We start from the raw sequence: 26,620 nt of genomic DNA, 5'->3' as shown, positions 1-26,620 counted from the left end.
ATATGCCTATATTTAAGACAAATAAAACTTCTTTATAAAGAATAAGTTTGCCTGTTTGTAAGATACGATCTCATGTTTCCTACTTGTGGCGATCTTCATTAAACTAATTTTTTAGAATGTTGGGGGCTTTGCCCATTGCTGGTTACCATCCTACAGACAAAGACGTGTCACTAAGCGAGTGACTACCATACGCCTAAACAGGTTAGCCCGCAAAAAATTTAAAATTCAAAATTCGTTTATTACAAGTAGGCCTTATATAAGCACTTTTGAAACGTCAAGTCTGTTTGTGTGTAGTGACTCTACCACCGGTTTGAAAGGCAGATTCTACCAAGAAGAAGCCGGTGAGAAACTCAGCGGTAGCTCATTTCCAACATCAGCAATTTACATTGTAACATTCATTTTTCTATCTTGTGAGAGAGAAAAGCGGAGCTGGATGCTTCCAAGCAACCTTGTCACCACTACCGTACCGTACACACCGCTACCATCTTAGACTGCATCATAACTTACCACTAGGTGAGATTGCAGTCAAGTCTAACTTTTAGTAGAATAAAAAAAATAACTAAAAATGCTACTCTTTTTTATCTTTTAAATTTTACAATATCAGGGGTTACTCAATAAATCGAGTGTAATATAACTTTTCACACATATTAAGTAACGTAATATCACGCTGTAATATGTCCATTATCCCATCAATAGAGAGATCGGGCACTTAGTACATTTCACGCCTCTCTTACCTTATAATAAGTTGTATTCATAACGATGTATGAAATTGTTCTAAAGTGACCACTTCAGCTAATGTTGCGTACAAAATGAGATACTTTCCTAATATTTATAATACCATCATCATATAAATATATGAAGAATAAATAAACTGTCACAATACACACATAACACACAAAGTAAGTTTTGTTTGTTAGTTTTGAACCCAATTACTGTTATTTTAGAGATGTTGGTTCCAAAACCGACTGTTCCTAATGAATATTTAATGTATCCTCCAAGAGTGGGTAAAACGCTTATAAACTAAAATAAATACTTTATGCAAACATTGTGAAGTTAACACGCTTATATAACCATTAGTTAATAATTAATTATTAACATGACCTGGTTTACTTACCACTTTAAACTATAGACAAAGGTATTTGCGTAGCGTCTTATAAATTAACATATAAATAAATCTTTAAATGCAACTAACGCATGCTAACAACCTAATTAACATATTATATGTAGATACAGTTAACTACACTGGTAAAATGGGGGCATATATACCTTATATAGAATCACCTTCACTTTTAATTTAAAAAGAAAATGGACTCGAGAATGCGGATGGTGAAACTAATGCAACAAATTAACATTTTAAATGTAACTAGAAGCTAATGGCAGTATTTAACACTTCAAATATAAAGAAAGATAACAAAGCTTAACAATTGTTCATTGACTTAACAATTATTTATTGTAAAGTCAACATCTCCTGAGGATGCTCCGGTTTCGGAGCGAAACGTTCGTAGAGGATACATTGCCGAGGATCTGTTTGGTGTGGAGTATACGGATTGAAGTAATTATAAATTACACCATACAGATTCTCCTGTTGTTCGCGGAGTATAGCAAGTTAAGCTTAATTTTCATAATACAAAACTACTTTTTCTATTAAAATTAACTTGTTTAGTAATTCAGATATTATAAATATTATAAACGTAAAAGTTTGGCCGCGAACTATGGGCCTCATAAGAAGGCTCAGAGTCACTAAGCGGGCGATGGAGAGAGCTATGCTAGGATCTCTACGTGATCAAATCAGAAATGAGGAGATCCATAGAAGAACTAGAGTTACCGACATAGCTCAGCGAGTCGCGAAGCTGAAGTGGCAATGGGCCGGGCACATAGCTCGGAGAACCGATGGACGTTGGGGTCTTAAGGTGCTGGAGTGGCGACCCCGCACCGGTAAACGCAGCGTAGGTCGGCCCCCAAAGAGGTGGACAGATGACATCAGGCGAGTCGCTGGGAGCCGCTGGAGGCAAGCGGCCCAGAACCGTGTATTGTGGAACTCCCTACAAAAGACCTATGTCCAGCAGTGGACGTCGATTGGTTGACATGATGATGATGATGATAAGTTTGGAAGTATGGATGACTTCCATTGATGAAAGTTTAGTTGTATGAGAGCTTTTTGTGACAGCGCTTCCGGGGAAGTACTACAACCATCCTCAATACTGCCGTTAAGCAGCATTGTTTCTGCCGCTAAGTCGCATAGCTGTAATTCCTCGGTCTGAAGGGCGTGGTTGTAAGTGTAGTGTAGTGACAGTGTTTCTTTCATATCCTGAGAAGGGATGCCTTGTGAACAGGCGGTGATTTTCCTCTTACCATCAGATGCGCCATCTACTTGGTTCATGAATTATTTTTATAAAAAATAAAGCGCTTTGGCTAAATTGCGTTATTGCCGCGATCTGTGTAAGATCCCAAGACAGACCGGTGTCGATGACAGAAGCTACGACAACCTCCCTGGTGCAACAGTGAGCGCTGTCAATCTAAGTAGGATGTCCCGGTTCCGGTAGGGGTAATTTGGGATAATTTCTGAATCTAGTCTGGTCTGGTGGGGGGCTTTACCCGTGGCTATTCACCACCCTACCGACAAAGACGTATCGCTAAGTTATTAAGTGTTTTGCTGCGATGTCGCGTAGAAACTGATTAGGGGTATGACTGACTAATCTATTAGGCACTCTTCCTAACAGATTAGTCAGCTACCATCTTAGACTGCAGCATGATGCTTACGCCTTAGGTTGAGTGGCACTTTTGAGAAAGTCTTCTTTGCATGCCTTGCGAACTTTTGCTCTGTTTATAGGCGATGGATGTCCACTGTCAATTCAAAATATTGAAATAAAAATTGTGTAGACCCGGATTTAACACAATTTTCAATACAGTTTATAACTTTATATTATAACACATATGGCAGATAATAGCTTTATTGTTATGAGGAAACGTAACGACTCCAAGAATCGCTCATTCGTGTGATAAATCATGTTTTACACACCATTAAGTTTGAATTACTTCGACATTGTGGCTTTTTCCGATAATTTATCTTCAAATGCATGATTTACGGATTATTATGAACGCAATATACAATAACGTTCATTACAACTGGTCATATCTATAACTATAAAAGACCCTGACTGCCTAACAGAGAGACAACCTACAGTGAACGGCTGAAATTAAAATTTAAGAAGAGTATTCTTTGAACAATCTAGTGTACCTTCTAAGATAGAATTTATTTATCTGCTTCAGCCATTCTTACCACAAAGACGTGTCGCCAAGGGACTAAGTCTCCAGCAGTATTTTTTTTTATTCGCTAACTTGTTGCTTGTCGCTAACTTGCTTGCGGGCTAACTTGTTAAGGAGTATGGCAGTTATATTTCATCGATTTCTACGCTACATCATACCGGAACGCTAAATCGCTTAGCGGCACGTCTTTGTGGGTAGGGTGGTATCTAACCGCTGCCTCCCAATAGACAACATGTTCATCACAACATCTTAACCTGACCGAGGACCATCTGAACAAACTTGAGCGTCTTCAAAATCTCGCTATTCGGTTCATATTTGGCTTACGCAAATATGGTCATGTATCTGAATTTAGACTGAAGCTTAAGTGGCTCCCTATTCGTCGTCGCCGGGATCTGCACGTTCCGTCGCTTCTATACTTAACCCAAAAACTCCCTCTTACCGAAAGGAGAAATTTAATTTTCTTGTAGTGCAGTCAGATTTACGTTCTTGTCGTACGGTGACTTTGAGCACGCCGTTTCATAAAACTTAGTTTTATTGTTCAAGCTACTGAAATGTAGAATGCACTCCCAATAAGCATACGACAGTCAAGGTCACTAGACATATACAAAAATGCTGTTAAAGACCATTACCTTGAGCAATAAAGACGACAGTGATTAACTCTTACTCATATATTAGTTTATTATTTTTATATTTATATATATATATTTATATATATGTAATCTTGATAAGTATTAATGTGTAATTGTTCGTAAGTATGTATATAATAATAATACACCCCATTCCCTTGGTTGGTTTCCTTGGTTGGTTTCCCTTGGTTTTTCTAATCCTAAGGTTGCCTGGAAGAGATACTAAGCGATACGGCCGCCCTTTATATCCCACTTTTTAAGTTTATTTTTGTTGTGTCCATTGTTTTTTTTTCCTATTTGTGGTATAAAAATAAAGTGTATAAATAAAATGTTTCTACATGAAACAGTACCGGAACGCTTAATCTTAGAAATTGAATCTTAGATTAGAGAAAAATAAGCAATTATAAATTACCAAATTGCCTCTGCTGGGGATTGAACCCAGGAAGGTCGACAGTATAAAAAGTCATTATATGAGTAGGAAATGAAACCGGAACAATAACATCAGTCGGAAGCAGGTAGCAGCATTCGTAGATATACGACCTAATCTAGATACCTCACACGCATTTCTTGTCTTGTGTAACGCAATGCACGCACCGGCGCTTGTTGCATCACAAAATTGGTAAAACAAATGATTTTAATTTTATGATATCATTGTTGTTCATCGATAAAATAGAATAAAAGCTATTAATCCTTATTTCAATTTTAATTGCGAAAGTGCGTTATATATTCTGTCCTTCCAAGATGCAGATATCAGAACCTTCAAGACACGAGTCTTACTTGTTTTTGGCCGGTTTTTTGTACATTAACATTCTACGTAAAGTATGTAAAAAAACCGGCTCACGTATAAGTTTATATCTAGAATTTCACAGTAGATTTTTTTAAATAAAAAAATAAATTTACTTAAACAATACACACATAATCATTTAGCCCCAAAGTAAGCGCAGCTTGTGTTGTGGGTACTCAGATGACTGATGAATATATCTATGCATAATATGATGAAGCAATAGCCCAGTGAGAGCTGGACTTCACTTTCGTGGGGCCGAGTTCGAATCTCAGCACGCACCTCCAACTTTTCTAAGTTTGCTGCATTTTGAAGTAATTAAAATATCACTTGCTTCATCGGTGAAGGATAACATCGTGAGGAAACCTGCATGCCTAAGAGTTCTACATAATGTTACCACAGGTAGGTGGAGTCTACCATTTCGCACTGGGCCAGCGTGGTGGACTACGGCCTTGACCCCTTATTATGTGAAAGAAACCCGTGCCCTGTAGTGGGACGGTAATGGGTTGATATGATGATGCACAAATACTTATAATATACATATGAAAACCCAGACACTGAAAAACATTCATGTTCATCAAAAACATTTTCCATTTGTGGGAATCGAACCCGCAACTTGGACTCAGAGAACAGTGTCTGCCCACTGCGCCAATCGGCCGTCATAGTTTATGCTTGAGACTATCGTCGGTTGTAGGTAATACAACTCTATTACGCAAATTAAAGGTAAAGCACCGATAGGTCAATGAGGGGAGGGTCGTGAGATCAATCCACTGTCGATAGTTAAACGATATTGTATTGTACCTACGGAATCGATTCGATACGGTCCAACGCATCAACGTGCCACTCCCTTACGAGTATTAACTGTTTACCCAATAGTGTAATATATACTTATATTATGAAGCTGAAGACTTTGTTTGGTTGAAACAATCTCAAGAACGTATCGTATGTGCTTAGTTAGAAAGAAAATTGTTTTTTTGTTAGATATTCCATTTATCGAGAAAGGCTACAACCATATACTATACATAACGCTACAACCAATTGAAGCAGAGATTCAATGACAAATGTTGTATAAACGGGAAAAATTATTCCTTACGCGTAAACTCGAATTAAACTCGTAAAGCTCGCGGTTCGAATTATGCAAAAAATATATAAAACGAAAATGTTGTCATTTATTCTTAAAACAAAGTCTGCGATAGCATATGTCTGTCAATCGAATTTGTCCTAAAATAATACATTATTTACGAATGTGTCTTTACGCATGATAGTAATCGCTATAAAATACTTTAAACATCAAATCAAATAAACTTTATTGTTCACCAAAGACAAAGCAATAAAGAACAACGCAATTGAAATAAAGAAAGAAAAGGTACATACAATAGGCGGCCTTATCGCTTAAAAATTTAAAAATTTAAACAAATGCGACCGAAGTCGCTGGCAACAGCTAGTAACTAATACGTAGAAAAAATATATTCTATCTACCTGAACTTTAAAAGGATTTTTTTTTATTTTATGGTTTATTAAAGAGTGCAGTGCGTAAAATTGATTATTTCTCGTTAACAATTTACGTTAATTTTCACGGCAAGACACGTCATGTCTAATAGAATCAAGTTGGCCTTTAGAAATTGGTTTCGCTTATTTGCACTACACTTGGTACATACGTAGGTATTGTCTTTGCATTGGACAATCCACGTCACGAGTGCTTGTGCACTCATAGATCCCATAACTTATTGCGTGCTAAAGTGGTGCTGAATGTGCAAAACAATACAAATACCTAATATTAAAAAAAACTTTAATAGGTACCTAGAAAAATCAAAGACTACAGGGTCAAAAGGGCTAAAACCCAGAGCCGGAAAGCAAGATGGCTTGCGGAATAAACAAGATAGAAGAGAAGTTTAATCCAAAGTTAAGAACTGACTCCACTTAAATCATGGCTGTACCTATTACGGTGATATATATACCTTTGCCTTTTCAATACGGGAAAGAATAAAGAAAAAAAACTAATTTATACATAATAATTATAGTAATTATTTTGAAAAAAAAAAAACAACATACTGGTTATTAGTTTAACTTTTCAAAATATTAATTCGACGAGTAGGTTATTTTAGATGTAAATTCTGATTTCTTAAATTCTAAAATAGTTTCGCGTTTCGCTTAACACGATTTAAGCAGTGTTTTCATAAATTATAAAACACTTTTTATTTCTTTCGTAGCCTTCGGAAAAAACATTTCCGATTTTATACATCGCATATTGAAAATTCTTTGATAACAACGTCTAGCGATTGAAGGAGTGAAAATCGCATATAAAAAAGGTAACTGCAAAGTTTTATGAAAATGCTTCTCAATTTGGAAGGACACAGTATTTACTTAGTCCCATTATAACTAATGGATATTTGATGAAGATCTTTGGCAATCTCCTATGAGAAAAACACCTAGTGCATCGCAATTGCATCCTTAGTAAACCATTTACTTTAAATTATTTTGACGTGACAACGTCTTATAATTCGATGGAGCCGGCTGCACGCACGAAAAAACGGTATGACGTATGCGGTGTTACCTCGCTCTGAGGCGTTCCATTCAAGGGTTGAAGTGCAAGCGAGAGCGTGGAACGAGCGACGCAGAGGCACAGTCGGCCTCCGCGTTCATACATCTGTCTCTCTCCTACTTGAGTGAGCGATGCGTCCGCGTGGACAGCTTCTATACAATAATACATTTACATGTTTTCGGCAAGGATGAAGTGCAGTGAAAAGTGAATGTGGTGTCAATTGTTTATAGCAACGATAATATCTATCAAACAAATAAAATTAAAATTGCAACCATTCTTTTGAAAAATGCAACCATTCCATCAGTATTTTCTTACGACGTTGTCACGTTCAACTTTCGTCAGTAAGTAATTTTTTTTTAATACAAAGCACAACGCACAATAATTATCACCATCATCATCACATCAACCGATAGATGTTCACTACTCTGGTGATATAACAATAATAATATTACAAATAATTGATTAAAGCTTTAGAACTAGATTTTATTAAACATCTATTATATATTTTAAGGCTGTAACATAAACTTAATTTTAATTATTAATTATTGATTATAGTTTTTTTTGTTTTACATTAATATAAGTGTTAATATTATACTTATTAAACCAAAAATGTATGACGTTCATAAGTGCTGTAACTATAGCCTAAACTGAATAAAGATTTGATTGATTGATCGATTAGCTACTAGACATAAGTCTTTGTAGAGAGTTCCAAATTCCACGGTTTGTTCCGCCTGCGTCCAACGGCTTCCGGCGAAGCGCTTGATGTCGTCTGCCCACCTCGTTGGGGGTTGCCCAACGCTACGCTTCCCGGGTCACCATTCCAGCACCTTAGGACCCTAACGTCCGTATCCGTTCTCCATGCTACGAGTATGTGCTTCACCTTCGCGACTTGTTGAGATATGTCGGTAACTCTGGTTCTTCTACATTTGTTATTTCATCACGTACAGATACTCTGAGCATAACTCTCTCCATCGCCCACTGAGTGACTCCGAGCCTCCTCATGGGACCCATAGGTCATCAACGCACAATACATATATTCAATTCAATAACTTTATGAACCTAAATGCTCATGCATCGGGCTGAAACAAAAATAGATTTATATGATAAAATTCTTTGAAATTCTTAGTTTATTACATTAATAAGTTAGTACTATTTATATGTAGTAGTAGATTTTAGTGAGGAGTTTCGTCCGGGCTAGTACTACCGGAGGGAGTGGTGATAGCCTAGTTGTAAAGACTTCGTGTGGCCAATTTCGAATCCCAGCACACTTAAGGTGTTCAATTGTAATTTATAAAGAAAGGGATATTTAAATTTTAAGCAATTTAAATATCCCTTAGTGGTGATGGAAACATTCTGAGGAAACCTGCATGCCTGACTATTATAGCGAGTGGAGTCCACCAAACCGCACTGTTCCAACGTGGTCCCCCGAAAGGAAATTTGAAGCCAAAATAACTCATAATTACTGTAAGACTGTGATGAACCAGCAAATAACATTTAGAAACTTTAAATACACCGTTAATATTACGTAATATCGCTTTCTAGCGCGCCTACAAAAATACCAGTTAGTAATTATTTTCTTTTAGCGATTATAATGGAAGCTATTTAATAATTAACGTGTTTTTCTATTAATTACTGACGGACCAAGATGACCCAACGATCGCGACACTTCGCAGAGTAAGGAACCCGTCCTACACAGGGTAGGGTAGGTTGGTGGGTACATGCCGTGTGCCCATCATCTTAGGCGTAGGTGTTAATGCTTATGTGCTTGGGGCAACCACACGCTTGTGGTAAACACAGCAATGCTTGGCGGAAGCACAGTAAATACATTAAAGCACGAGGCCCTAAAGCTAGTATCCCCAACTAAAATCCTGAGATAATAGCTTTGGGATCTCGTCAGTGCGTGCGACTATGAGTGTAGGTTCGTAGGTTCTACTGCTTTAATATATTGACTTCTTTTACGAACACTTGCCGACAACCACCAACCATGGGTTTCTACGGCGTTACTGGGGAGTGGGGCAAGCGCGAAAGCTCACCATGAGAAGTGGGGGACATCGACCCGAGGGTGCCTCCTTCGAGGTCTTTTACCTTTGCTTGGTTAGACGTGAATCTCACTGTTCATATATTTTCTGTGGCGGAAGAAAGAAACATGAAAATTTGCAGTAGTACTTCCCCATTTAGATAAAAGCCAATCACCATGTATTACCAACCGGTTAGCGGTTCACAAAAATACAATAAAAGCATGTGAACATACAACTAAACATACGACAGGCAAAATCGCATGATATATTTAAAAACGCATAAAATCTTGCTCATTGAAGACGGCTTTTATTACTAAGTTTATTTTTATTATATTTATGCTTATAGGTATTTATGGGTCGATTGACTTTATATATTAGTTTAATATTTTATATTATTTGTGCAATTTTGTTAATGTATTCGTAATTAGCTATTGAATCGATGATAGCGCAGTGGGTATGTGCTCGACTTCAATTTCGGGGGCAGAGTTCGAATCCCAGCATGCACCTCTAACATTTCTAAGTTACGTGCGTTTTAAGTAATTAAAAATATCACTCGCTTCGATGGTGAAGGAAAACGTCGTGAGGAAACCTGCATGCCTGAGAGTTCTTTTAGAGGGCCGATTGGCGCAGTGGGCAGCGACCCTGCTATCTGAGTCCAAGGCTGTGTGTTCGATTCCCACAACTGGAAAATATTTGTTTATATTTTTATTCATCAGTCATCTTAGTACCCATATCACAAGCTACGCTTACTTTGGGACTAGATGGCGATGTGTGTATTGTCGTCGTATATTTATTAATTCTACATAATGTTCTCAAAGGTATGTGGACCCCAGCAATCCGCACTGGGCCAGCGTGGTGGACTACGGCCTTAACCCATTTTTATTTTGCTAGAAGACCCGTGGTCTGTAGTAGGCCGGTAACGGGACGATATGATGACTTGGCTTGTTGAATGTATAGGTTTATTATAATTTTACACCAACTTTTCGTTCTAGCTGATGATGGCCGCCTTTTGTATTCTACTTCCATCTTTGTATTATTAACTTTGTAGGTGTACAATGCTTTTTTTTTTTTTTTAGAATGAATGATTTATTTATTTCTCCACATTACTTACAAGTATGAGTACAATATAATGTTGCTTACGGGCTATTTTGTTACACATTTATATTGTGGGGACTGATGCTTGAACTAGGTAGAACCTGTATCTCAAGCCACCAGGCCCTTTCCCCAGGATAAAGTATACAAGGATGAATATAATATAGTTTAAGTAATGTTATAATCACAGTTATTCGGTAATATTTAAATTTAAGTAAGAGTAACTTTGTGTTCTTTGTGTTAGTACACAAAGAACACAAAGTTCTTTATCGAGTAAAGAGTTTAAAGAAATAAAATGAAACATCTGATTATTATGAAATGCAAGATTCTTAGATTTAGAATGTAGCCATTAAAGTAATTGAATTAAACAAAGTTATAATATTATTGCCTACGTTACCCAATAAAGTTCCCATAAGGGCAGAGTAATAGTCTTTATAGAAATGTAGGCAGCTCGCTCGGACGCCTATCTAATACGAAATCGCAATCGCCCATCTTGGTGGGCAGGGTATGCAATCGTACGTGACTGTATGTCAGTGACATCGTAACTTACAACACTGCCATCTTCTATTTTGAACATTCATAGAGCTTATGTATTATTTTTACCTGACTTCCGAAATGATGGCAGAGTCACTCAATCAGATAGACTTGACGTTCCAAAAGTGCTTATAGAGTAAGCCTACTCGAAATATTTTAGAATTTAAATCTGTCGTGAGTTAAGTTACTCATGAACTGGTTCGCGCTACGCGGCACGACACACATGAGCGACAAACACACTAATGTGATAGTTGAAATAACTGAATTTTGTATTTGAATTTCAACCTTTATACCAAAATCTTATTTTGTTTAAATTCTATTCATCCCACTACACGCCACATGGCTCCCTCCTTACGCATATAGGATAGACTTTTGGAATATTATATACCCACTAAACTGCTCCAATGGCGGTTGGCGAGCTTCTAACGATTATATTAATATCGCACGTCTTTGTTATTTTCACTAAGACGTAGGTTACAATGCTCTCCAAAGCACGGGGTTGGAATCCGCAAATTTTGGAATCACGGCCTAGTAACTTAGATTTTTTTTTACAAAAAAACCTACAACATATTTTTGGTCCAACTCGGGAATCCAACTCGTGTTGAAAATTCTTACCAATAAATCAAAAAGATAGTTGGGTACAGCTCCATAATGTATTGATTTTTATAGCTTTTGTACATACTATAGCTCTTATGCAGTGCAGAGCCCAGTGGGTAGGTGGGTAACTTACCTTTCGGGGGGTCGACTTCGAACCCAACTTTTCTTAGTTATATGCGTTTTATGTAATTAAATATTACTTGCTTCAACGGTGAATGAAAACACGTGAGGAAACTGAGAGTGAGAACATTGCGCAAAACTCTAAGGCATGCAGCCTTAGAGTTTTGCGCAATGTTCTCAAAGGAGTGGAGTCCACCAATCCGCACTGGTCCAGCTTGGTTGACCACGGCCTTTTAAACCCTTCTCATTTTGGGAGGAGACCCGTGCCCTGTAGTGGGCCAGTAATGGGTTGATATGATGATGTTGATGATGATGTAGCTCTTATGCAACCTTTCTGGAGTTCTCTGGTTTCGGAACTTTTTCTGTGAAGGAGACTTAATTTGATAAATCAGAAAGAAAAGTCTCGAAGCCTTTGAGATGTACCTACCGTGTGCTACCGTAGAATTCTCCGCTTTACCTGGATTCAGCAAGGTTTCTAACTTGAGCACTCGAGCGCGTCGCCAGAAGCCGTGACTTATTTCAAATTATTAAAAAGAGATAAGTGGTATCTGAACCACGTCCTGAGACAGGAGCGATACTTGACTGAAGCAGTGGCTGCAGCTCATAATGACGCAAAGTAGAAGGCAAACGACGCGTTGGAAGGAGGATGAAGTCCTGGTTGTGCAATATCCGTAAATGGACAAACATCGTCAGCGTGAAAAAAATTGTATCGCTTGGAGAAGACCGCAAGGAGTTCGCTGAGCTGACATCTAAACTCCGGTAGTGGCACAAAAAGAAGAAGAATTTCTATGTTAATGTATAATTAGAGACAGATTTTACCTGTTATTTCACAAGACCTTCATTTATTCTTATTGTATGTACATTTTACAAAGGTCAGAGGGTAAGTGTCTTATAATATCAAAATATGGGCTGTTTTATAACACGAATGCTGCGGTAAGTGTTGTTCAGCTATTTTATTAGTTTGAGAATAGGTCAAGTAATTTGCTTATAAAAGTTTAGTGTCGAAAATGTTAGCATATTTAATTTGACCTGCTAACCTCTGCTCTACAGGTGGTGTATATCTGCTTAAACGATAATAAATATATTCTTATTATTAGGGTTTCGTACCAGAATAGTACATACAGGATCTTATTTCTAAGCCTTTGTTTAATTTGAAGCAAGTGATATTTCAATTGAAACGTACATAACTTAGAATTTGGAGGTGCGTGCTATGATTCAAACTTGCTCCCCCGAAAGTGGGCTATCACCGCTCGCTACCAAAACGTTAGTGCAAGTTCAACTCGCACTTAGCCGGTTTTAACTAACTAGTCTTAAATGTCACATCCACTTAAAATAGGAAATATTTTGGACAATCGGTATGTACTTTTAACCATATACTTAAATTAAATAATACAAATATATGATCCGCCATTTTATAGCGGCGGCCATCTTGGATCGTTTTTTCATCAAATACATTTACGACTAATTCACCTTAACCAAGCAAAAAGAAACCAAAATCAAAATTGGATCATCCGTTCGGGATATACGATTCCACATGCATACACACACGTACACGTCCAACTTATATCAGGTAAACAAAAATGTTAACAAAAACGAAATGTTGATTAAATAAGTTTTCATTTAGTCAACATTTCTTCGCGAGGCTAAACTGTGATAAATTTTGTTTTTGTCTGGTTACCCTACATACAAATACGTGCTGCTAAGCGATTGAGCGTTCTGTTACGATGTCGAGTAGAAACCGACTATAGTTACGGGTTTTATATAACTGCCATGGACCCAAAAGGTTACCCCGCTACCATCCTAGACTGCACAATCATTTATCAAAAAATTTAAAGAAATATAGTTATTAAGACTTTTCTCTATGAGCTATCGTTTGACAAGTCGAAGTCGTAATGTGTTCATTAGGTACTACTTCGGTAAGTAAAACGATAACTTAACCCTTATTATTAAAGTACTGCTAAAACTGGTTTTAAAGATGATTTAAGTCGCAACAATTTAATTAAAAGACGTAATAGTGCGCCAGTGAAAGTGACCGATTGATACAAATTACATACACTTGACTAGTTTTTAATGTTTCCCGCCAAGCGGCGTTTAACCGGTTACAGCTGGATATCTAGTGCATAATTGGGCTAGTACAGCTATTTCGTGTTACTGTAAAATTTATTTAACGATCACTTGCAGTGGAAATAAACAAGTTATTTATGTTTATAGGTGTTACATAAGAACACATTCAAATTATTATTTTCCTAAAAACCTTCCACCTTTTTGTTACGCGATTCATGAACTACCTTCAACGTTGATCCAAAAAGTAAATATTATAAACATTAAGCGTAAACTGCAACAATTTCTTTTTGCGAAGTTAGTTGGCTGACTCTTTTGTTTCTAATATAGTTTTTATTATTTATTTTTGTACTCACTACTATTAAATATTAAAATGTACACGCTTACTTAGTTCCTATCGTTCTACAATGTAGCAGTATAACTGATAGCAGTTGATATCGAATTTATTATTTTTAATTAGAACTAATGACACATATGCTAAGTTTACTTTAATGGCTTATGTCATATTATTATACTATTATAATAATATCACATAAGCCATTAAAGTTGTTATGATTTTAATTTGTATTATAATCTTTTTGTTTAAAGACAAATCGTAATTCCGTGCTAACATTTATTTAATTTGATATATTTAAAAAATATATAATGAAAGTAAATTATAAATCTATTGAATTATAATAAATTGTTTAGTAATTCCATCATTTAATCTCATTACTGTAACATTTTTGATATTGTGAAATATTCATACAACAACTGGTAGAATGTACTGGATTCTATTTAATATTATAAAATCTCTATGTATCTACATTCTTGTGCATAAATTATCATTATTATTATGTTTTTCACACAGCTGGGAGCAGCAATTCTTCTAATTAAACACCTAAAATAGGCACCGAGGACAAACCTCTGAGGTTTTTTCGGTGCTTTTATACTAACTATATTGATGTGATTGTTTTATTTGATAAATAAAAAAAAAGCTTTCTTTTGGGACATGCCATGCAAAAGCGCATCTGGAGCGTATTCGTAACCTATCCTATCTGTAACTATACCAGCAACCACACTCTTCAGACCGGAACACACCACGTCTGGCGAAATAAGCATTGCGGTAGAACTTCTCCAGACGAGCTCTGTCATTAGAAGCTCTACTACTACTACTGCTCAAAGAACTACTGAAAATTTCAAATTTGTATGTTTGGCTGTTTGGATTCTAGTTTGTCTGTAAATCAAAGCCTTTTATTGGTATAGATTAAAGGCAGACCCTTAAGGCAGTTCTACGTAACAGCAATAACAACGAAAAGGTCATAGTGAAAAGCGAATGTGATCTGTATCTGCAGTTACATAACCGCTGGAAAGGTTATCGCGTTTTGAGAACGATCGCAAATTACGAGCTCGGACGCTTCGTAATAATGCAGAGGCGCGAATGTTTCCAAATATAACAGCTAATACCATTTTACGCTAAAGGTGAACGTTTGCGAGTTGAGAGGCTTACAAGAAATGATTATAGGGAACGTCCTTATCTAGTTTTGCCTCACCTATAAATATGTTTTCGTATTATATTGTATGTACCAATATCTATAGATACTTATAATAAAACTGTAACTGGAAGATTTCTGTACATTGAATATATTTTGAAAATTTTGACCGGGGGATGCTTTATAATCTGATGCTGAGTCCAAAACATATTTTTATTTAATTTTTGTCTGTCTGTCTGTCTGTCCGGGCATCGCGCGAAAACTACTGAACGGATTTAAATAAAATTTGGCATAGTGGTAGCTGATATTCCGGGTCAACATATAGGATATCTTTTATCTCGATAAACAATAAGTTTTATCAATTTTACTTCATAGCTCCGTTTAATTTGAACCGATTTTAATAATATTTTTTTATATTTTAAAGTGAATACTATAAAACATGTATTTTAATGAAGATCTGATTAATATTGACTGAGATAAAGGACATAACTCTTCACAAATAACAGCTAGTAGCAATCTATTCTAGCTTCTCGATTGACTAATACGCGGACGAAGTCGCGAGGTTCCGCTAGTAATACGAATAATTCATATCAATAGGACAACCGGTTAGCTTTGTGTTTTTGGTTTATTTATTATTATAATATTCTTTTAAACTCTATTTAAGTAACTAATAAACATAACATAAAAATAAAAGAAAGAAAGAAAGAATATTTTCGGAGTCTGTCTCTTATATTCTATTAAAATAAATTTTGAATCTAAAGTGTTGGGACACTTGAGGCAATTGGGAGGAGTGTAGGAATTAAGAAGATAAACTTTCACGTTATTTAGAAAAGTTCTAGCTGATTATTTACATTACATTTTTGTAGATATAATTTACCAAAGCCTTATTTGGGGATTGTTAGAATGTACATGCCTTTGAACGCATTATGGAGAATCTCAGGATTGTAGGCTTCCTCACGATGTTGTCCTGTACTGTTAAAGCAATATTTAATTGCTTAAAATCCCAAAGAGTAACACATCAGTCCGAGGTATGTGACGAAGTTCGAACTATGAAATGGGAGGCCAAGCCAGGAGTTTATCAATGCTTTTTTTATTTATTACATTAATTTTTTTTGATTAAATCAAATAAAATACTGCATGAGGTATGAATTCTTTGCAACCATGAACCTTGTTTACTTATTTTAGCGAAGCGCAAATAAAATAAAATAATTTTATATAATATGCAAATTAAATTACGTAGCTACATACGTAGGTTCCATTTAAATAAATGATTGTATATGCGCCGTGCTAGAATAAATATTTATTACGTGACACGGAATTCGTTACAGACTCCGCGCGGCGTACTGATTAGTATACGCGATGTGCAAAATGAATTGTAGTAAATATTATATTGAAGCAGGCGTTACTTTGCGGAATTCAATGATATACTCGTACAATGAATACATACATATCCTGCTTTCTGAGTCCAAGGCTATGGGTTCGATTTCCACAACTGGAAAATATTTGTGTGATGAACATGAAAGTTGTTTTCCTTGTCTGGTATGGTATATTATAAGTATTTTATGTATATTATTCATAAAAGTAGTCATCTGTCATCTTAGTAACCATAACATAAGCTACTCTTACTTTGGGGCTAGATAGCGATGTGTGTATTGTCGTAGTATATTTATTTATTTACATTAAGCTTATTTTGCTATGCTCCGCGAAAAACAGGAGAATCTGTACGGTGCAATTAATAGTTTGAGCGGGGATTGCACAGTGTTTAGGACTTTGGCTTCACTTTCGAAGGGCTGAGTTCGAATCCCAGCACGCACCACTAACTTTTATAAGTTATCCACCACGCTGGCTCAGTGCGGATTGGTGGACTCCACACACCTTTAACAACATTATGGATAACTCTCACGCATGCAGGTTTCCTCACAATGATTTCCTTTACCGTTGCAATATGTGATATTTAATTGGTTAAAACGCACATAACTTGGAAAGTTAGAGGTGTGTGCTGTAATTCAAACTTAGCCCACCGAAAGTCGAAGTCTTACCCACTGGGCTATTACCGCTTAAATAGCTATTACTTGTACATATATTATAAACATACCATAAACTTATATTAATAATTATTTAGAACCATTACGAATCGCAATGACATTCTCAATTATTTATCATGTCATAATATTTTTTGTGCACCAAGCGTCGCCACACAAATTTAAGCAATCATGGCACAGAGATGCTTTTTTACGCCATGGCTTAATGGTTCGGTGACATCATAAATAATGTGCTCTTATATCTTATCTCAATAATTTGCCACGTCTAGTTTTTATCCGCCGAATATAATGGGCGGTTTAAACCAGGATACGTGTAGGCTAGGCATAGCTTGAGGCGCAAGCCTACATGCTATTATCTGTAATCTCATAACGTAAGAAGCAGATTAGCTATTTCGTACCCAGTTTTTTTAGGTGTAGTCGCTTTTACTTCTTCGTAGTAACTTTAACAAGTTGGGAGTTATTTCAAGAAGTACTGGCTAGCCCTACCGTTAAAGAACCGCGAAAACTAACAATTATATAAATGATAAATACGCGGAAGTGTCTTTTTTCGTTTGTTTGTTTGTCCTTCCTTTACAACCCAATTGAGCAACCAATCAGCTTGACTTTTGACAGAGATTTAGTTAAAAGGATGGAGAGTAACATAGGCTTCTTTTGATCCTAGAAAAGCAAATTGATCCCACGGAATTTGTAAAAATAACTATAACAAAAACGGATGAAAAAGGCTGGCCACAGTTATTGTTTATTGTTTTTAGGTACACAAAACACAAAACACAAAACAGGTAATAACTAAAATTGGTCTAAATATAATTAATAACAAGTTTTATTCTAAGTTACAACCCAAAGTATGTTTACATAACTTGGAATTAAATTAAACAAAGAGTATAAATAGTAGAACAAAAAGTAAAGTAGAGTGAGTGAGTCAATAAAGTGTAAACAATGTTTCTGTTTAGGAAGAACTCTTGCACTTCTTTAAATCCATTAATCGTGCAGTCTTAACCTGTTTTGTTTCAAACAGGAAGATGTTACACCAGAGTTACACTTCCATGCTACTTATAGACCATCAAATTTAACGCGTTAGGAATATAAACAAAGGGATTTATCTCTCGGATCAGTACGTTAGCACCGTGCTAATAAAACAATTATTAAAATACAAAAAAGGCGGAACCCCGCGGTTGTTTGCTCACAGCCGCTGACGGTTGTTCGTGACTAGTGTGACCAATACTTTGGCTTTATATGAAACTAGCGACTCGCGTCGGCTTCGCACGGGTTCAATGAAAACTTATTTATTACATACCTGGGGTATTGTTTTAATCAAAACCCAATTAAACGCTCGTAAACACACTAAGGTGAGCTTTTAGTTGTGCTTGCTAGCTAGACTTCAACTGACGGTAATGAATAACGAAAGTCGTAATGTAAATGTTCATAGTGTTACCACTTATTCTAGGCAGAGTGTGTGTTTGTGTGTGTTGTGTGTGAGTGCGTGTTTGCAATGCAGATACTAATGTTGTGCGGATAAGAGTTAGATAGAGACATTAATTTAATCTATCTCGTAATGTTTAGCTGGCTTTGGTAATGTAAGAGCACAAAAGTATGTTTGTTACGATACCCATTTACAAATCCATGAATTTATTTTTTTTCTCTAAATATATGCATGTTAACTTATTTTTATATATGTGTAGGTACTATCTATTGCTGAAAACTGCGTTAAAATTCATCCCGTAGTTTAAAGGATAACAGTAACAGGTAAACAGCGGGAGCTACTTTGTTTTATACTATGTAAAGACGCTGATTTGTCTCCGCCTCCGATGAACTCAATATCGTCATCACAAATTTTACTACACTGCCTTACTATGATAAAAATATTCAGATAGACTTTCCAAAAATATCTGTATGATAACATGGCAATAGGAATACAGGGCTAAGTTTGTTGTGGTCTTCTTCTTAGACCATCGCGATTAATTACCTGTATTAATTAACCCCCCGACACGCTACACTGGCATTTCGGAGCTACGTGCGTTTTTAATTTCTTCTTAAACTTAAGCGCTAAGCTGTCGTTGGTGTAGCCTTCTCTACCTACGGCCTTAATTTTTAATCCGAGCTATTAAAATATCACTTGCTTTAACGGTGAAGGAATTAGGAAACCTGTATGCCTGGGAGTTCTCTACAATGTTCTCAAAGGCGTCTAAAGTCTACTAATCCATTGATCCGTGCCCTGTGAGCCTAATGGGCCGGTAATAGGTGGATAATATGATCATTATCATCATTTCAACCGATTGACGTCCACTGCTGGACATAGGTCTTCTGTATCGCGTTCTAAACTCTACGATTCTGGGTCGCTTGTTTCCAGCGACTCCCCCCATTCTTTTGATGTCGTTTGCCCACTTGGTAGGGGGTCGACCAACGCTGCGTTTACCGGTGCTGGGACGCCATTTCAGCACCTTGGGACTTCAACGTCCATCGGTTTTCCGAGCTATGTGATAATTATAATATAATATCGACGGCCGATTGGCGCAGTTTGCAGCTGCTTTCTGAGCCCAAGGCTGTGGGTTCGATTCCCACTACTGGAAAATGTTTGTGTGATGAGTACGAATGTTTTTCTAAGTATTTATGTATGTTATTCATAAAAATATTCATCAGTCATCTTAGTACCTATAACACAAGCTACGCTTACTTTGGGGCTAGATGGCGATGTGTGTATTGTCGTAGTATATTTATTTATTATTTATTTATTTATTTAATATATATTATTATATAATATAGATATAATATAGATAGCCTTATTCCATAGTAGAGGTAGCCTGGAAGAGATCACTTTGAGTGATAAGGCCGCCTTTTGCATTGAATTATGTAAGTGTTCCTGTGTGTGTTTCCTTTATTATGCAATAAAGTTGTTTAAATATATAAATAGATGACTCAATCAAAACAATGACGTATGGAGTTCCTATTAACACTTCGTACCTGCTTCCTCCACAAACGCCTACAGTAACACTGATTAAATTTGGAACCTTATTATCAATAAAGTAAAGGCGATAATTTATAATAAAAGGCAAGTACATTTTGAGGTTTGTCTGTGTTGTTTTAGTTTTGCAAGGATTCATGCGAAACAATTTTTCTTGGAACTAAGTTAGCGCTGTCATAATATTTGTTGACTGGTTTTCTGAACTGGGAACTATTCATATACCAGTTTGAGGAGGAAAATTAACCGTATACTTAAACCTTTTTCAAGAAACAACGCATGAAATTGAGGACTACATCTAGAATGTTATATTTTTTAAGATTAACAATGATCATAGTATGGAAATTTTCACCGCATAGAAAAGAATTTTTCTTCTTTGATAAGTAGCTTTTTTAACATAATTCTATTCCTATCATCGTCAAACATAAACAAATTTCAATAATACTTATTAACAGCCAATTCGTGTCTCAAGAGTGGGACACAGCACAGCTTTTATTCCTGATTGGGGATACGGACTTAGACCTATTTGTTTTCTTTTTAGTTTTCCTAATCCTAAGGTTGCCTGGCAGAGATCGCTACTTAGCGATAAGGCTGCCTTTTGTATCCACTATCCTGCTTCATTCTTCATGTGTTTGTTCTTTTTTTTTGTCTCGTTTTTCTGAGTGGTGTACAAATAAAGAGTATAAATAAATAAATAAAGCTTGGATTGTCTTCTTTGTTGACGCGGGCTCGCGGGTTTTTAAAGATTATTATCTAGGCTATCGTCGTTCTTTAAAGTTGATAATCTTACTTAAATACCACGAATGTTCCACGAGTGTATCATGACTGGATCCAAAACAAAATAGCTGTTAGAAAGCGGTCGTCCTTCGAAGTAAAAGCGAGTGAAAGTACTCCGAAGAATATGACCACTCTGGCTCGTTAGCCTTTCTTTATTGTGAACTAAATGAGAGCACTTTAGGGCGATTGTGTAAGTTTGTTTATCGTACGTTTTAATATATAAAATTGGTCATGGATAGGTGTAGGTTGTATTGTAGTAAAATGGCTATTCAATGAAGACCTAGAAGTAGCAGATGTAAAGGAAAAAAGTGCAACTTGCATAGCTTAATGATTTGAAATAATAATTAAAATAACTTATTATCAAAATTAAGCTTAATTTGCTATACTCCGCGAAAAGCAGGAGAATCTGTGTGGTGTAATTTATAATTTCTTCAATCCTTATACTCCACACCACGTTTGGTCTCGTGATATTAAATCACTAACTTCAATAATAATCTTTGAAACCCGCTAGCTCGTGTCAACATAGTAGACAATCTAAGCTTTAAGTCTACATGAATGCCTATTTTTTTGTGTTATATTTACAAGTTCTCATGGATTTTGTGGATTTGTTGGATTCGGATTCATTCCGAATAATACCTCAGGGTGTTCTGACTAGTCGTCTGAACCTTCGAGCGAAACTAACCTAACCTAGAAGGCGCTTTTATTTTTGGGTGCACAGCGTGGGACACAAAAGTCGTTGTTATCCGAAAATAACATTGCAAGCTTGTCATGTTATTTTCGAAGAGGACGCGGCCGGTCGTTTGTACCGCTCGCTTGGGTTCGATACACATCGCGAATAAAGATAGCCTGCCCAAACGCATAATACTCTGTGGTCAAAGACCCACAAGTATTGAATTTTTTATCACTTTTTATCTACGAACAACGCAATGAGGTTTACTCGCACTGCAGCGTTTAGGTTTTTTTTATAGTGATAATTGACATTGAATATATATCTATTATAGTACTAGCTGTTGCCCGCGACTTCGTCTGCGTTTGATTTTGTTTTTAAAGTATTCAGTATCGCTAATCCTTAAATGAGTATAGTAGTATAAATATATATTTATATAACATGTGACTGTCAATTAATTATAGACAAATAATTTGCAATAAAATAAAATTGCGACTATAATTAAAGATTTAAGGTATCCTATCTCTTAAGTTGGACCAGACTGATCACGGTGTGCCAATTTAATTTAAAATCGGTTAAGTATTTTAGGTGTCATCGCGGACAAACATCGTGACAGGAGATTTATATATATTAAGATATATAAATTTATATCGGTATTTATGTAGTTAATATGTAAATGATACTACATTTACATATGTACGTATGTTCATGAAAGGTCATTTTATTTTTTTGTAACATACTTTATGCACCATCCACTTTCCACTTTTTTAATCGGCTTCGTACGCTCATGCTGCCTTTAAAAGATCACTTTTAGTGATAAGGCCGCCTTTGCACCCTGGCACTAAGTACTATTACTGTTTACCTTGTATTTTTCCTATTATTTAGTTTAAAATTGTTTAGTTTAGTTTTAGTTTAAAGTCATGTGATTTTTTAGTCGGTTATTTAGAGTTACCAAACCCCGTGCTTTAGAAAGCATGATAGATCGTTATCGGTTAATAATATTATTAAAGTAGTACCTACCTAATATTTTGATTAATTTATGACTCATATGCGTAGAGACCACTGAATCGTTTTTCTGCTCGACTTGCGATTAAGGAGGGTGTCACGATTACGCGCGGTTTGCTCCGTCTCTGGCGTGTCATTGCGTTGCTCGGGAAATAAATAACTGTTATTTTTAACTAGTTTTTACTGTAGGATACAAACTCGAAAGTAAAAAATATTAATGTTTGAGACATTCGGGCTGGTCCAAAAATTGGTTTGTAGAAATACCCAATATCTTACAATTATTGGCCCCACCTGCGAATACAACCCAGCTAGCCGAACCTGCTTATCACTGTAGCAACGGACAGACGAGACAGCCGGTTGGCGCAATGGGCAGCGACCCTGCTTTCTGCGTCAAAAGCCGTGGGTTCGATTCCCACAACTGAAAAATGTTTGTTTGATAAACAGAAACGTTTTTTAGTCTGGGTGTTTATATATCTTAATATATATAAATCTCCTGTCACGATGTTTGTCCGCGATGGACTCCTAAACTACTTAACCGATTTCAAATTAAATTGGTACACCGTGAGCAGTCTGGTCCAACTTAAGAGATAGGATAGCTTACCTTTAATTATAGTCGCAATTTTTTTTTATTGCAAATTATTTGTCTATGATTAGTTGAGTCACATGTTATATATATATATACTACTATACTCATTGAAGGCTTAGCGATACAGAATACTTTAAAAACAAAATCAAACGCAGACGAAGTCGCGGGCAACAGCTAGTATTTTATAAGTATTTATGTATATTATTCATAATAAAAAATATTCATCAGTCATCTTAGCACCCATAACACAACCCACTTATATATAATACTTTAGGGCTAGATGGCAATGTGTGTATTGTCGTAGTATATTTATTTATTTATTTAATAGCACTTCGATTGGTTACTATCGTGATAGCTCAATATCTCATCTCAACTGCGTACCTTCATAATATAAAATATTCAAGAATTTATATAAATATTTTTATTTCATTCACAACAATGGACATAAATTACGATAAATATAAATAAGGAAGACTTCTAAAAAAGGAAGTTGTCGGAAGCACGCGAAGATTCCACGCGTGAGCAATCATAATGTTGTTCGAGAACTATTATAAACTTGGTGACGCAGTGAGGAGGTACGTTGACAAAAATGCCGACAAGCATATAACAAGTGTCCGCAGTACAATATGTTTGTATGCTTGTAATAAATAGTCTTAAACTTAAATCGATAAAGTTGAAAAGCGTTTATAGCTTTAGCCTTCCTTTCGGGGTGACTTCGATCCCTCTACCGTTTTCATAGGTGTCATCACCATCACATAAACCTATTACCGACTCTCTACAGAGCACGGGTCTCGTCCACAATGAGAAGGGGTTAAGGCCGTAGTCCACCACGCTGGCCCAGTGCGAATTGGTGGACTCCACACACATTTGAGAACATTATGTAGAACTCTCAGGAATGCAGGTTTCTTCACGATGTTTTCCTTTACCGTTGAAGCAAGTGATGTTTTAATTACTTAAAACCTATTGGATAGAAGCAGGCGTTACTTTGCGGAATCCATGATATATTATCAAATTAAGCTTAATTTGCTATACTCCGCGAAAAGCAGGAGAATCTGTGTGGTGTAATTTATAATTTCTTCAATCCTTATACTCCACACCAAACAGATCTTCGGCAATATACTCTCTACGCACGTGTTAACGAATAATTGTTAAGTCTTAAGACCTAACAATTATTAATTGTAAAGTCAACATCACCTGAGGATGCTCCGGTTTCGGAGCGAAAGTCTTAAGACTTAACAATTATTCATTGTAAAGTCAACATCTCCTGAGGATGCCCCGGTTTCGGAGCGAAACGTGCGTAGAGGGTATATTGCCGAAGATCTGTTTGGTGTGGAGTATAAGGATTGAAGAAATTATAAATTACACCACACAGATTCTCCTGCTTTTCGCGGAGTATAGCAAATTAAGCTTAATTTGATAACTTAAAACCTTCATAATTTCGAAAAGTTAGAGGTGCGTGTTGGGATTCGAACTCGGCTCCCCGAAAGTGAAGTCGAATTCATACCCACTTGGCTAACACCGCTTTAAAAAGCCCTACAACTGTTAATATGTATTATTTATCTCTTTAAAAATGGTAGACCTCCCTGACGCAGTGGTAAACACTGTCATCGTATTATTTGAGTTCCTGGGTTGGATTATAATATTACACTTTGAGTGTCGTACATACAGAAGTTTATGTATTGTTGTTTATTGTTATTAGGTACACAAAACAGGTAATAACTAAAAGTAGATCTAAATAGAAGTAATAACAAGTTTTGTTCTAAGCTACAAACAAAACAAAGCTACACAACCCAAAGTATGTGTAGACAACTTGGAATTAAATTAAACAAAAAAAAAAGATAAAATTAAAGTTGGAACAAAAAAGAAACACTTAAAAAATAATATATATATGATTTCCCTAAAGATTATGTGGAATAGTGCTTAATAATTTGATTTTTAAAAATATTTATCCTTTGGTTAAAAATATCAATAGTACGATTACTTGATACTAAATCATTTTAAAGGCGGCACATGCGAACGATTATATAACAATCATGTATTATTTACTCCACTACTTGGACACTACCTACATTTGAAATATTTTTGCGTTATGCATTTTTTATTCATTCCTATTAAATGCATCCCACGGCTGGGCATAAAAAAATTATCCCATAGTTGAGTGGGTTATATAAAGCCGACCATGTAGCTTCATGTTTGGGCGCTTATATACTCGTACGAATTAAGAGTAAAAAATAACATAAAATGAAGCTCACATGATGATTCAGGTGCTATTCAACATTACTTTGGGTCATTCGTCAGTCCATTGGTAGGTTATATGAATGATAAAAATCTAGTACTTACCATAAAAGGTTAAAAACCAACATCTAGATTTATAAAGCTATACCATGGTTTCTCGAAGGTTGATCAAACCAACTGTCAATAAAATAGCCATTAAACTAACAAGAGATTAAAAGATTTTTTACGATTATATAGTGCGTTAAAGACACTCTCGTAACTACAACTTGACAGGCTACTATCTGGTATGATATATAATCTGTCAAAAATCCAAGGATTTAATATTAACCAGGGTTTAATAATTTTATTCCCCTACAAAAAATACGGTTTTCATTCGTAAATAATAGACTATTAAGATAGACTTATTCATGCCATCTAAAAAATAATAAATGTAGCGCCTCTATGCGGCCTGTAGCCTAAAAATTGCATCCAATAGGCGTATCGTAAAAAGAAGTGTAGTATCTTATTTTTTCTAAGCGGTCATACATTTAATTCCATTGTTGTTTAATCGTTGATCAGCGATTCAGAAACCGGGGTTATACCACACCCTCTTTGAGGAATTCTATTATAACTTGTCAGAACATATTTTGTATGATATAAACTATGTCAAACACCTACGCTTAATAAAACTAATGGATAATACGCGTATTATATGTGTTAATTTGTAAAATCCAATTTATGAATATTTTTGCCTTATTTGGTGTTCTTATTTTTTGCTCTACGATGATGATATTAGATCAAAGCCATTTAAGAATTTATCTAACTGCAAAATAGGAGTAAGTATTTTGTTATAGTTATAAATACGTAAACATTTCTCGAGGTATGCGAAGACCGAGCCTTTCAAAGTTTTGTCAATCAACCTGAAGCATGGTGGCAGTTCTTCCCTGGACGAGCTTTCTCAAAAGCTCAACTACTACTCAAACAAGTTCTCATTGAAACGGGTTTTAACTGCTGTTTTTCTCATCAACATAAAATCAGTTCTGCTGAAATCGGCCATTCAGAAACAGGGTTCTCAATGGCGAAAATCACTGAATAGATAAAAGCGGTATCAAAGCAAAGCATGTGGTGATCGCTATTTGTTCAATTATTATGAGCATTATAAGTTTTGAACCTTTTGTGTTTTTTCTAATTTATTGATAGTACCGTCATCACCGCGATCATCATCATCAACCCATCACCAGCCCAATACAGGGCACGGGTCTC

The 26,620-nt window shown here is 35.9% G+C and overlaps 1 protein-coding gene across 1 annotated transcript in view; it reads left to right on the top strand.

Moving 5' to 3' along the window:
- LOC120625575 overlaps window positions 1-26,620 on the top strand; it is a 190,634-nt gene that overhangs the window by 90,268 nt on the left and 73,746 nt on the right. The window lies entirely within an intron of this gene.

The sequence above is a fragment of the Pararge aegeria genome, chromosome 8, assembly GCF_905163445.1.
Source record: "Pararge aegeria chromosome 8, ilParAegt1.1, whole genome shotgun sequence".
In the NCBI taxonomy this organism is placed as follows: domain Eukaryota; kingdom Metazoa; phylum Arthropoda; class Insecta; order Lepidoptera; family Nymphalidae; genus Pararge; species Pararge aegeria.
The sequence above is the reverse complement of the archived record's forward strand: the minus strand, read 5'-3'. Positions and strand labels throughout refer to the sequence as shown.